Source organism: Suncus etruscus, chromosome 2 (genome assembly GCF_024139225.1).
Source record: "Suncus etruscus isolate mSunEtr1 chromosome 2, mSunEtr1.pri.cur, whole genome shotgun sequence".
NCBI classification, from domain to species: Eukaryota; Metazoa; Chordata; class Mammalia; order Eulipotyphla; family Soricidae; genus Suncus; species Suncus etruscus.
The window spans coordinates 74,546,139-74,559,524 of record NC_064849.1 but is presented as its reverse complement, the minus strand read 5'-3'; the positions used below and the strand labels follow the sequence as shown (position 1 = coordinate 74,559,524).

Sequence of the window (13,386 nt, the reverse complement as noted above, 5' to 3'; positions counted from 1 at the left end):
ATAGATAACAAGGAGTCATTGAAATGTTTGGGGTTTTTGCTGATAATAGAGTTAATAATTATATATATTTTAAGTATTTTCAAAGTTAAAATGAAATATGTAGTTCATAATACTTTTAAATGATTGAATAATGAATGAATTAATAATTGGCAAAAATAATTTTAGATATATTTCTAATAATTTATAGATATATTCTGATCTTTGGGGTGAAGTTAAGATTCCTCTTTTGTTTATATGAGCTGACAATAATGACTATCTCCAATAAAACTATAAATATACATGGGTATTGTATTTTGGGCCCTCTTATTGTTTGATTATTGAGTTTATTTACTACAGTATTATTTACATAGTATATCTATATATTAATCTATATCTGCATCAAAATCTAAATCTATAGCATTGGCCTATCATATATATCATTCACACCTCTACATCAACAATATGACTCCTTTGGACCATGAATCTACTATCTTTCTTTTCTTGCTTTTAATAGTTTAGTATACTTTCATTTTTAATCTCTGACTATATGCAGCATAAAATTAGATGTAATTTATTAGTGAAATTATATATGAATCATATATAAAAGTACCAAAATGAAAACCAAAGGACACATTGCATAAATCAAAGAAACTCTGTAAAAATTTAAACAAATTTACAAAATTGTTATATTAGTTATTATGGAAGAAAATTATTTTCATTAATTAAATTATAATACTGGTGATTTTCATTCAAAATATCAAAATAATTTAGGACTAAAAAATATTTTGGACTGTGGTTCCAAGACCATGAACTGAATTCAGCCCAGGATCTTAAATTAGCTTTAGCAGAAGAGAAATTGACGATCCACAGAAAATTAAGGATGAAGACCTAGGACCATGGAAAACTTGTCTGCTCTCTAAATTATTTTCCAAGAAGTTGTTATGATGATAGATTATCAAGGTTTTATCAAAATATCAGGCTGTCAGAAGCAAGGTCTGGTTCATCAAACTCATGTCATCATGTTCTGTGGATAAACCGTCTGAGATTGTGGACATTGGCGATAAAGTGTGGGTGAAGCTTATTGTTTGAGAGATAAAAATATCATAATAAAAGTATCTCTCTTCATAAAGTTGCCAATTAAGGGACTAGAAAAATTCCTTGACCCCAATGTTATAATTGAGCAAAAAGAGAAACAAATGAGGTCCTTCCAGGATTATAATGCACAGAAGATCATCTTTGAGGCTGTCCTGAGCACTACTGCAAGAAATATTGTTGTAATAGCCACTTTGCAAAGAACTGTTTACGTGTAATGAGAAGAAACCAAATACCTCTGATACCTGATAAGGAAAAGGAGAAGGAAGAGTCAAAGTTAGCAGAGTTTGAAAAGCCTGACCTTAATAGGAATTCTAGAAACAGAAAGGTGGGAAAAAAGAAAAAGAAACAGACAAATAAATCATCTGACTCTGAAGGCTGGGACTTTGAGATTGATACAGGCAAGAGGGCAAGACACAACGTCAGAAGAGAGTAAGGCAACAAAGAAACTTAAAGAGGCATAAGAAGCGTAAAGAATGGGAGTAGAAAAGAGGGTGGTTGAGAATAAAGCCAGGGATTTATGCCTTAAAGCCTTGATTCCTTAAAAGCTTGATACTGATGACATGCTTCCCACCACATAACTTCTCTCCAATACAGAAGACTTTTATTCATGCAGCTTGCAGGTTTGGGAGTTAGATGTCAAAAACATCTGCCTAAATGAGTTGTTTCCTTATCTTTTTTTTTTTTTGTCCTTATGCAAATGACCACACGCAGCTCACTAATTCATTCATTCAACTTCATTCAGCAGAAAGTTCTCAGAGGGATCTAAGCTATGGTGAGTCTTGCTGTAACTGTGATGCAGATTGATCCTCTTTATTCTGCTCTGTACTGATTATTGGTGATCTCTTCTGAATCCAATATGGTGTCAGAGGTAGAGCGGCAGTATGAGGAAGAATATGGTGAGACATGGTGCTTACTTTTGCCATTTCCACAAATATGATTCTCTGCAAGAAATGGCAAGCATTGCCACAGCCAGAAAACCATTGTTTATGATGACTAAGCTTTTTTGTGTGACATTTCACCAGACAGCTCAAGCCAAAACCATTCTTTTTACTTTGTATGTATTACTTTATGAGTCAATTGGTTAGATTTTATATTTCTGCTTAAATCCCTGGCACTAAGCGAAGTGTGTTTGGTTCTAAATAATAATAATAATAATAATAATAATAATAATAATAATAATAATAATAATATTATAATGCAATATTTTGTATTGAAAGATATGATTTCATGTGGAACTTTTCTGGAGGTGACAATTTGCATGTGGATTATTTCTAATTGAGATAACTTTAAAACTATGCAGACATACAAAAATTTTTCACTACACTCTTCTCTATTTAGAAGAACAAAATTTAAAACTATTACGCAGAATTAAGTTTATTACTATTAAGTGCCTTTCTGGCAAAGAAGACTTTTTATAGGACATTTATAGAACATTTATTAGGCATTTATAGGGCAAGTATCTAATATCCTTTCAGTCAATCTCCATACCCATATCATGTGAATCACAGCCCTCTTTTTATGAAATCCCAAACCTTTCTCTACCCATATCTTTATCCCAAGACATATAGCCTGATTTTTGATTCATTGTCTTCAAAATTCATATGTGAGTGGAAATCCCTGTGAGTGCACAATTAATTTATTTTATCCATCTAATTTGTCTGGAATTAACTTGATTATTTAACGAGTCAAGGAAGATCCCATAGAGATAGGAAAAATCTTACTCCCCAAAGCTTTAAATGGAACAGCACCAAATTCAGAAGCTATATTTAGAAATCTCATCAAATAAGAAATAGAAGCACCCATGAAAATGTAGCCCCTGAATAATCTGTATTAGTCAAAAATAACATTTTCAAGCTTTCTGTTTATAACACATGAGAATTTTAAATCATTATATGAGAAAATGTGGATGAGCATTATGTTAAATCTATAATACTAATAATGTTATAGTACTCATGGTAATATATGCTCAAGTCTTCTCTTTCACAGTAGCACATGAATTATAGCATTGTCTGTCAATACATGTTTAAACGTTTTATCTTCCTTTTTTAGAATTTATTAATTTTAATTTGTATAGTAAACTCAAGGAATATTTAGTTCATAATTTTTATTTTGATACTTTCAGGTAAAGTAAAATTCTAAACACTTTAATTAATTTTAGTCACTTGACTTTGTTTTATTTTTCATATCAAACATTTGTAAAGGTAATTAACAATCATTTTTCTGTCTACAATAATTCTTGAGAGAGGCCAGAGATGTATTATAGTGAGCAGGGCATTTCTAAATAATTGATCTGTTTGTTCTCATATGAATCAGTGAGCACTGACCAGAAGTTATTTCTGAGTGCAGAGCCAAGAGTAAACCCTGAGCAATACCAGGTATGAGCCAAATACATTTTTGAAAATGGAAGAAATGAAAATACCTTTAGATAAAAATAGCATTCATATTTCCATGTTTATATTATATGGATATAGTTTTGTTTAATTTATTTAGAATCAAAACTTAATCAAGAAAAACAATAAAAATTTTATCAGAGTCTATTTTCAATATTCAACTCTATGAATTCATGCTAATACTATAAACCTTTAAATACTAAATACTCTAAATGCTAAATACTCTAAACCTCCTGGTATAGAGTCAAATCAATATTTACTGATACCATTTACCTATAGCAAGTAACATGATGGATAGTTTTACCTTAAATGATGGAATATTGAATTAGATTTGTTTTGTATTTAAAGAAAAATGTAAAAAATTTAAGTCCCTATGTACAAGTAAAAAAATAAATATTTTCAATTTTAGAGTCAAAGAATATAGTTTCAAATTATAAAGTTTTGAATGGCATGTTATATATTTTAATTGTTAGTTGTGGGTTAGAAAATGGGGTTAATTTACATTTAAGTTCTTGACATAATTTGTAAATCAGTATATTTTACTTATGACATAGCTTAGAATTCTATGGACTAAAGTCTGAAATAGAGGATTAAATGATCAATTTGACATCGTTTCATTTATAATTAGTCTCTATTGACTACTGAGAAACTTATTCCTAAAAGCAATTGAAAAGATTTATTTACATAAAAGTTCTGTTTCAAGAGATTAAAAATTAAAGAAAATTGCAATATGGCATTTAAGAATGGATTTCCTGTGCTTTTTAAATATATTTTTTGAACATCTCATATTTTTATTATCTTGTTAACTGAAGAAGTGATTTCTATAGTTGCATAAAATTGTCTTATTTTACTCACCCATTTAGATACATAATTAAAATTAGAAATTATGATGAAATTATCTTTCTTAGCATTCTAACTACCTTTTTTACAGCTTTTTTTAGTATATATGAACCGAAGACCCAATATATTAGGTTTAATTATAATTGTTTTTTAAAAATAAGGAATCAGTAGTGAGGCAATTTATGTGTACATATATAATGAGAGCATATTTACATAGACCATTAATATTTAGGTAATTATTAAATTTTATATACCCTTGAAAGAATACCTTTAAAATGTCACATTAAATATTTTTCTTGACAAATTTAAAGTTATATAATTTTCTTTATTTTTCTCATTTTTAATCTTAAAATCCATGACTGTTTTGATTACCACTCCTTTAGATAAAAATAAAAATAGATTTTGGTAAAATGAAAAATAGTTTTGGTTTCAATTCTTGCATTATTCCACCACTTAGCTGATAAGGCATTTATGTAATTGGTTAAGCATGTAGAATATTAATTTTCTTTTATAAATCTATAGGAAAACAAAAGTAAATTTCTTGTTAGCTAAAAGTTCTATCCCACCAGAGCTCCAGTTGAATATTTTAGGAAGTTATTTTGGTTTGTTAAAAGTCTCAAGGGAATGATAAGATCAATACTTGTCACAGCAGGAGACTCTTCACTGTCAGTAAAATGCTGTACTACAGCACTGAGGATAAAAAAATACACCAACACTTCTCAGCTTGGCCTTATGTAATGAGCAGACGCCTATTAAGAAAACTAAATCACTTTTCCTGAAAATTTAATGCTTAGATCAAAAAGCTTAAGTGTCACTTTGTAGTTTCATTTTCTTGCATAGTCTCTTACCAACTAGTTATATAAAATATGCTAAACCTTTACCCGACTGTGTGACAAATTGCCTCTACATGATGTATTTTATTCAGGCAACTGTTAAAAGTAGGAAAGAAATTCAACAAACCAAGCATTGTATGCTTTGATGTGTGGCAGCTTGGGTCTGTTCTTGGTTCTTTGTTCTCTTTTTCCCTTGCTTCCTTCCTTGCATTCAAAATTAATTTTTTTCATTTCTTTCCATTTTATTAAATGCCTATATAAAATCTTAAGATAGATGTTTGCAAACTGAATTAAGAGAACATTTGTTGCTGCAGAGAGAGTTGCTACTGTAAGACACTTGCCTTATCCAAGTTTGATCCGCAGCACTAGATAATATTCCTCCACAGCACCTCCAAGTGTGATATCTGCCATAGATCAGGACAAAGTACTGAACACAGCTGAATGTGGACAAAACCAAACCTTCAGAAGAAAAGGGCCCATCCTTTCTCATTTATATAAACATCTTTCTTTTCTTTTATATAAAGAGTGGGATCTATAGGGAGATATTAAAAAGGAGAGGAGGAAAAATAAAGAAGGTGAGAGAGAGAAAGAGAAATTTTGTTCTTTTATTTTGGGGAACATGTCAACACCTAGTTTAATGTTTGGGGTCATTCTTCATTGGTGCTCTGTAGACTTCCAGGATTATCAGTCTTCCTAGAATTTAAAAGATAGAGACTTAATATTTTAAGTTATTTAATTTATTTATCTATTATCTATCTACCTGCCTCTCTCCCCATTTGTCAATCTGACTGTCTACCTACCTACCTACCTACCTACCTACCTACCTACTTACCTATCTACCTACCTACCTACCTATCTATCTATCTATCTATCTATCTATCTATCTATCTATCATCTATCTACCTATCTATCTATTTATCTATCTATCTATCTATCTATCTATCTATCTATCTATCTATCTATCTATCTATCTATCTATCTATCTATTTATCTATCTATCTATGTATCTATCTCTGTATCTATGTATGTATGTATGTATCTATCTATCTATCTATCTATCTATCTATCTATGTATTACCTACTAACCTACCTACCTATCTACCTACCTACCTACCTACCTATCTATCTATCTTTTGAATGTTGAATCATCAATCAGAACTTAGATCTAGTACTAGGTAAACCATTAGTGAATATAAGAGATAACTGAGGTCTGAGGATATCTTCAAAGTAGAGGCAAGAGGTGTTAAGATCAAGTGTATAATTATAAACACTTGCAGAAGTGAAAAACTGTAGTTATACCTTTCAATGTCTTCTCCAACATTCTGTGATGAACATCAGCCTAGTAGTGTAATCTTGTAGCATCAGGTCCAATATATATAAATATAGATTTATATAAATATATTTATATAAATATGTTATATATATAAATATAAATAAGTATAAATTTTATTTAAATGGTATAAAGAAAATACCTGGTTGGACACAGAGATGCATAGCACTGTCCATTCTATAGGAAAAGATCTTTTGCTTATATATTTTAACTATAACTTATAGTTTGCAACTTTAACATTTATCTCTGCTAAAGACAGCTGATTTGATTCAGGGACCATTCTTTCTGGTCAATTCATATCCAAAGACTGGTTGAAGCAGTGGTGCAGGTCATTCATCATATTGGCCTTTTGGGGGGAAAATCTTACTGCATTTTGTCTGCCCAAGAACTTTATGTGGGTCATGACAAAACGTTAAAGGCTTATATACAGTTTCCCTCACCATATAATCATGGCCTATTGTCTCTCTCTCTCTCTCTCTCTCTCTCTCTCTCTCTCTCTTCCACATAAGTAAGTTTATGCCCAGCAATTTCCTGCAAACATAAATTGTTAGCATAGCTTTCCTTACAGCCATTTCTCCCCTATCATGTGGGTAAACTTCAGGAATGTCACTTTGTCTGATAGTTTGTAAATTCCATTCAATCCATCATATTGAGGCAGCAAACCCAACTCATGTTCCTATAGAAGGCAGAGCTAGTTCACACTAGCTACTGCAAAATTTGCCCTTCACAGTCCCTGTTTATGATGTGACCTGCTGTCAATTTCAAATTTTAGTGGCCTTAAGAGAATAAGTTCAGATCGGGAATATCTGCAGTAACAAACTTTTGCTTGTTTTGTCTCCTCAGTGAGACATGAAGAGAAAATAAAAATTTTTAGACAGGAAAAAAATTGCATATGTACCCAGCACTTCCTCTACTCAATATATATTTATATACTTTCTGACTTAGAGCACATTTTAATGCTCAGGCCAAAAAAAAAAAAAGTGTGTGTGAGGAATAAAATAGAAGCTGTTGAGTCCAGGATAGGGGTAAAGTGCCATATGTCTCCAGTTAGCAGAGATGCCAACTGAAGCCTTGGTATTCAGCATGTGGAGCACAAACTGTTCTATAGCAACCCACTGGAAATTGAAGAGGTGAAATTTGAAACTTAGACAAAGGTTTCACAGTGGCAGAATAACAGCAAATGTACGATGCAATAAGGGTTGGACTGTGGGCGTTTCAACCTTTTAACATTTTTTTAAAGTTTCAGACATAATTATGGATAGCAAGCATAGCCAAACATGGAAGCCGCACATTAGGGTATTAAAGGATACTTTATTTTTTCAAAACAATTGCATCCCAGTTCCCTGGAGATTTCTATCACTGGGATAAGAATTCTATGTTTTAGATTAAAAGATAATGTAGCTGAATATAAGAATGACTTGTCTGGAAGAATAATACAGATTGGGAGGGAAATACGTGGATATATTATTATAGTCCTGAAACATTTTAAACAGGTGGCCAGTTCACTGTTCCTCAGACCGTACTATAGTAAAAACTAATTTCTATGTACACTGCATATATCTTATTTTAAAGTGAAGAAAAAAAAGGGAAACTGATACAATATGTGGTCCGTGGGCCATAGTTTGAGGACCACTAAAATTTTATGCAATTATTGTCTAAATCTCTTATATTAGGATTTTTAGGCTACAGGTAATATTATAAGGCTTTTATGAATAATTTTGAGTTTGAAATAATTGGCATTAATTTTGTTAATTCATCTATTTTATCAAGCATGGATATTATATACAAATATTTCTTTGTGTTTTTTTTTTGTTTTGTTTTGTTTTTGGATCACACGCGACAACGCTCAGGAGTTACTTCTGGCACAATACTCAGAAATCTTTCCTGGAGGGTCAGGGGACCATATGGGATGCTGGGATTTGAACCACCATCCTTCAGCATGCAAGGCAAATGTCTTACCTCCATCCTATCTCTCCGGCTCCACAAATATTTTTAAATATTAATTTTTCACTAATTTAAATTAGTACAAACCTGTTATACTTTATTTTCTTTAAAAAATTTTAGTATATTTGTCTTGAATGATATGCAGTGGGATTTTACTCAGAAACATTGCTAGGATGGGGCCGAAGGTGTGGCACAAGTGATAAGGTATCTGCCTTGCCTGCACTAGTCTAGGATGGGCATGGTTCAATCCCCTGAAGTCCCATATAGTCCCCCAAGCCAGGAGTGATTTCTGAGTGCATAACCAGGAGAAACCGATGTGTGACACAAAAACCAATAAACAAACAAACAAACAAACATTGCCAGGGCTGATTCCTGTGTATATATAGAGAAAAAAGACACGAGCACTGCCATTGTGGCACAAACATAAGAACAAAACAAAATAACAACAACAAAAAGAAATAAAATGATTCTGATATAGCTCTTTAACTGGAATAGTCTTTAATGAATCAAGACAGTTTGATTCATTTGTATATATATTGTACATCATTTCACATATATAATATATGTGCATTATCACAATATGATATATTCTAGAATGTGCCCAAGGAAATATAAATTTGTAAAGCTGCAAGAAAATCTGAGTTTTATTTTGTGTTAAAATAATTATTTTTAACTTTATTTGAACACCGTGGCTTACAAAATTCATAACAGAGTTGCTTCAGATATTCTGCAAACAGAATATCTAATCCCCACTGATGTGACCCTCCCTCCACCATTGTCCTTAATGTCCAATACCCCACTCCCAGCACATACCCTTAGCAAACTAAAATTAAATTGTTGCATATTGTTGTTATAACAAAGATACTAATAAAATTGTCCAAAAATATTCCATAGGGAAATTTTCTAAGAATTGATTTATCTCACAATGGGAACATGAAAGCCATTTCCTTAGGTTTACTGAATTGTGATCTGAGAATTTTATTTGATCAACTTCCATGATGTATAGTTAAAAATAATCTAAGTTCATGACAAGTTGATATTCATCACTATACTGCAGAACATCTACATTTTATTATTTAACATTCAAACAACTTTTTGCAACTCTGTATAGAAGGCATACTAGGAAATCACACATAGAATTAAATAATATAATTCTAGAGAATGGGTTGTGACTCACTGATGGTGTACCTTTAGAAAGAGAATACCTGTGTTCAATCTGCTGCACAGAAAATAAATAATAAACATGTAAATAAAATGAAAACATTTTATTCTAAGGACATAATGTCTTGATTGAGATTTGTTGATCTATTTTCATTTTGTAACTAAAAAATATACTACATGACTATATATGGACACAAAGTCAAGATCTGGCTGATAATATGAGACATATCTAATAAGGTATTTTTACTTTTTAGTATTGATTCACTTTAGACTCATATAAATATATATATATATATATATATATATATATATATATATCACCAACTTTGAATTAGACACTCGACACAGATATATGTAAACTACAAATACTTTTGCATAGTTTTTTGGAGAAAAACTGCAATGCCAGCCTAAAAATATATATATATATTTTTTTGGTTTTTGGGTTACACCCAGTGATGCTCAAGGTGACTCCTGATTATGTGCTCAGAAATTGCCCCTGTCTTGGGGGACCAAATGGGACGCCAGGAGATGGAACCTCTATCCATCCTACGCTAGCGCGGGCAAGTCAGACACCTTATCACTTGCGCCACTACTCCGGTCCCCTAAGATATAATTAAAATATTAAAGTATTTTGAATCTTCAAGCATTTCTTGCCTCTATCTTAGTCAGTAGCCTTCTAGTCTCCCAGACATTTTTCAGTGAATAATATCCTTCCCATTGCCCTTATTGTTTTTGAAAAACAAAAATTGGTGTTATAATAGATATTTCCTCTAATAAAACCTTAATGAATTTATATATAACAATTTACATATATCTTTTATTTATTTTTCAGCCACACTCAGTGATACTCAGGGGTTACTCCTGGCTATATGCTCAGAAATTGCTCCTGGCTTGGGGGACAATATGGGACTCTGGGGGATCGAACTGCATTGTGTGCTATGTTAGGGCATGCAAGCAAGACAGATGTCCTAAGACTTGTGCAACTGCTCCAGCCCCCAAATTTACATAAATCTTAAATAAAATATCTTAGTTACCATTGATTGAGCAATAGTAGAATCTAAACCTTCATCTCTCAAAAATTTTTGTACAAAGCATAAAGACTTCTGTTTAAGATAATATCGAACTTATTTTCTTGGAAGTGATCTAAGAGCTTGTGAATTGGTAACTTTGCTTTTTAAACATTCGAAAGAAGTTGACTAAGAGCCAAAATACTAACATATTCAGATTATTGAATCTGAGTGAAAATTAAATAAGAAGTCTGTTGAAACCATTTTGTAAAATAGAACCCGTGTTGATGAAAAAAATTGAATAAATGCTTTAAAATAATTCATCATAAAACAGAAATCAAAGGTTTTTTAACTAACCTTGCCTAATAACCCCTACAAAATCGAGGATAAAATCATGAATATCAATAATAATATTGATAATATTACCATACAAAAATATAAAAGAATTTGTGTATAGAATGAACACAGAAACTTCCTATAGTGTTTCAAAGAAAAATATTGTTTAACCCAGGATATTTTCCTGGATTAAAAAATAACAAAAATTAATCATAAAAGACATTTTTAAAAACAATAATAAAAAGTAACAATAATTTACACATCCTGAATACATAGCAGACTCAGTATAATCAAGTAAAATATCTACAAACACTAACTTAAATAAAATCTAGTCAGACAAAATAGCTTGGAGAAAAAAAAGTGAGATTCTTTTATAGGATAGTTCCATGGAATGTACTATAAACAAAGATATGACTTTCTGTAGCATTTCAATTCTCTTTCTTAAAGGAAAAAATGCTAAGAATATAGTAATTCAAATACCCTAATATGGCTTGTTCTTACGTATAATTTTCAAAACTAAATACAGTCAATTCTTTAGAGTTTATTTCATAAAGTAAATCTAAAGTAAAACAAATAAAATTAACCCTTTATGTGGCATGAATTTACACTCCTTAATGTAAAGGATCTCAGTTTTAAGGATATATTTTCTATTTAAATGCAATACATAGACCCACTTAATGAATTAAAATACCTGTCTGACCATCATTTTTGTACAAAAGAGATGGAATAGAAAAAGAAAAAAATCTATCTTTGGTGTTCAGTTTAAAGAAAAGAATAAGAGAGGCCAACCCCCAAGTAGCCCCCTACCCTGGACAGGGCTTAAAAACACTAGCCTCAGGCTCCTTACCAGCTGGACAGCCCAACCCCTGACCCCGGGAGCCATGTAATGCATCTCCCTGGCTTAGTGTGATCAATGGTGTGTGCAAACCCAGGTGGCCAACTGGGCAGTGAGGCCTCTACCCGGCTGCTCTCTCTGAGAGCCACAAAACTGAGCCTCTTCATGCATGTATCCCAGAAATCCCAGTTCAGTCCTGCAAGAGCTGGAATTACTGAACCTACTCCTCTCCGGATCACTGGGAAAAGTGAGTCTGGGAGCCCTTTTCAGACTCTCTTACTTCCATGCTCTCTGGTCTGAACTTCTTTTTTTTGTTTGTTTTTTGTTTTTTGTTTTTTGGGTCATACCCAGCGGTGCTCAGGAGTTACTCCTGGCTCTATGCTCAGAATCACTCCTGGCAGGCTCAGGGACCATCTGGGAAAATAGGAATCGAACCCAGGTCAATCCCAGGTCAGCCACTACATGGCAAACCTACTGCTGTGCTATCTCTCCAGCCCTCTGGTCTGAATTTCTTGCTCACTGTCTACGGGTGAACGGGCCTGCCAGTCCAGCTCTGAGAGATGTAATTGGCACCCTGGAAAACAAATCTTGTTCCTCACATAGACAATCTTACACACCGGGCTCCCCATGAGCCAATCTATGTGCCTCATGTGCAGAGCCAGGAGTCACGCCTGAGCTAAGTGCATTGTCACAGAACAAAAACCAAACAGAGAGTTACTATAAACACACAGAAGCCTAATACATTGATTCTCCTCCCCAACGAGTCACCTATCCTGAGGAGAACGTCTGAGTTTCACTGGGGCTTGTTATATTTGTTCATAGCATGAAATGCTAAGAGGGAATCTCTTCAAGAGCCTCTTGTTCCCTACCTTTCTAAACAGGGCAATCAGCACCATGGTAAGAAGCTTCCTCGTCTTCTTGCCTATCACCAGATGGCTGAGCTGCCTAAAGTCTTTCTCTATCTCTCTGTCTCTGTCTCTCTCTGTCTCTGTCTCTCTCTCTCTCTCTGTCTCTCTCTCTCTCTCTCTCTCTCTTTGTTTTTGGGCCACACCCGGTGGCATTCAGGGGTTACTTCTGCCTCTGAGCTTAGAAATCTCTCCTGGGGCTAGAGAGATAGCATAGAGGTAAGGCGTTTTCCTTCCATGCCAAAGGAAGGTGTTTCGAATCCAGCATCATATATGGTTCCCCGAGCCTGCCAGCCTGCCAGGGGCAATTTCTGAGCATAGAGCCAGGAGTAACCCCTGTGCACTGCCAGGTGTGACCCAAAAAACAAAACAAAACAAACAAAAGAATAAGAGAGGCCAGAGCGGTGGCATAAGGGGTAAGAAATCTTCCTTGCCAGTGCTAGCCACGGTTTAATTTCCTGGTATCCCATATTGTCACCCAAGCCAGAAGCAATTTCTGAGTACATATCCAGGAGTAACCCCTGAGCATCACTGGGTGTGACTCAGAAACCAAAAAAAAAAAAAAAGAAAGAAAGAAAGAAAGAAAGAAAGAAAGAAAGAAAGAAAGAAAGAAAGAAAGAAAGAAAGAAAGAAAGAAAGAAAGAAAGAAAGAAAGAAAGAAAGAAAAGTTAAATCAGTAAAATAGTAAAATAAAAAATAAAATAAAATATAACAATAATAAAAAGTAAAAT

General features: G+C 33.0%; 1 pseudogene; it reads left to right on the top strand.

Annotated features, from left to right (window-relative positions):
* Positions 1 to 869: 869 nt before the first annotated feature.
* LOC126001173 (zinc finger CCHC domain-containing protein 17-like) lies at positions 870 to 5,717 on the top strand (annotated as a pseudogene).
* The last annotated feature ends 7,669 nt before the right edge of the window (positions 5,718 to 13,386 follow it).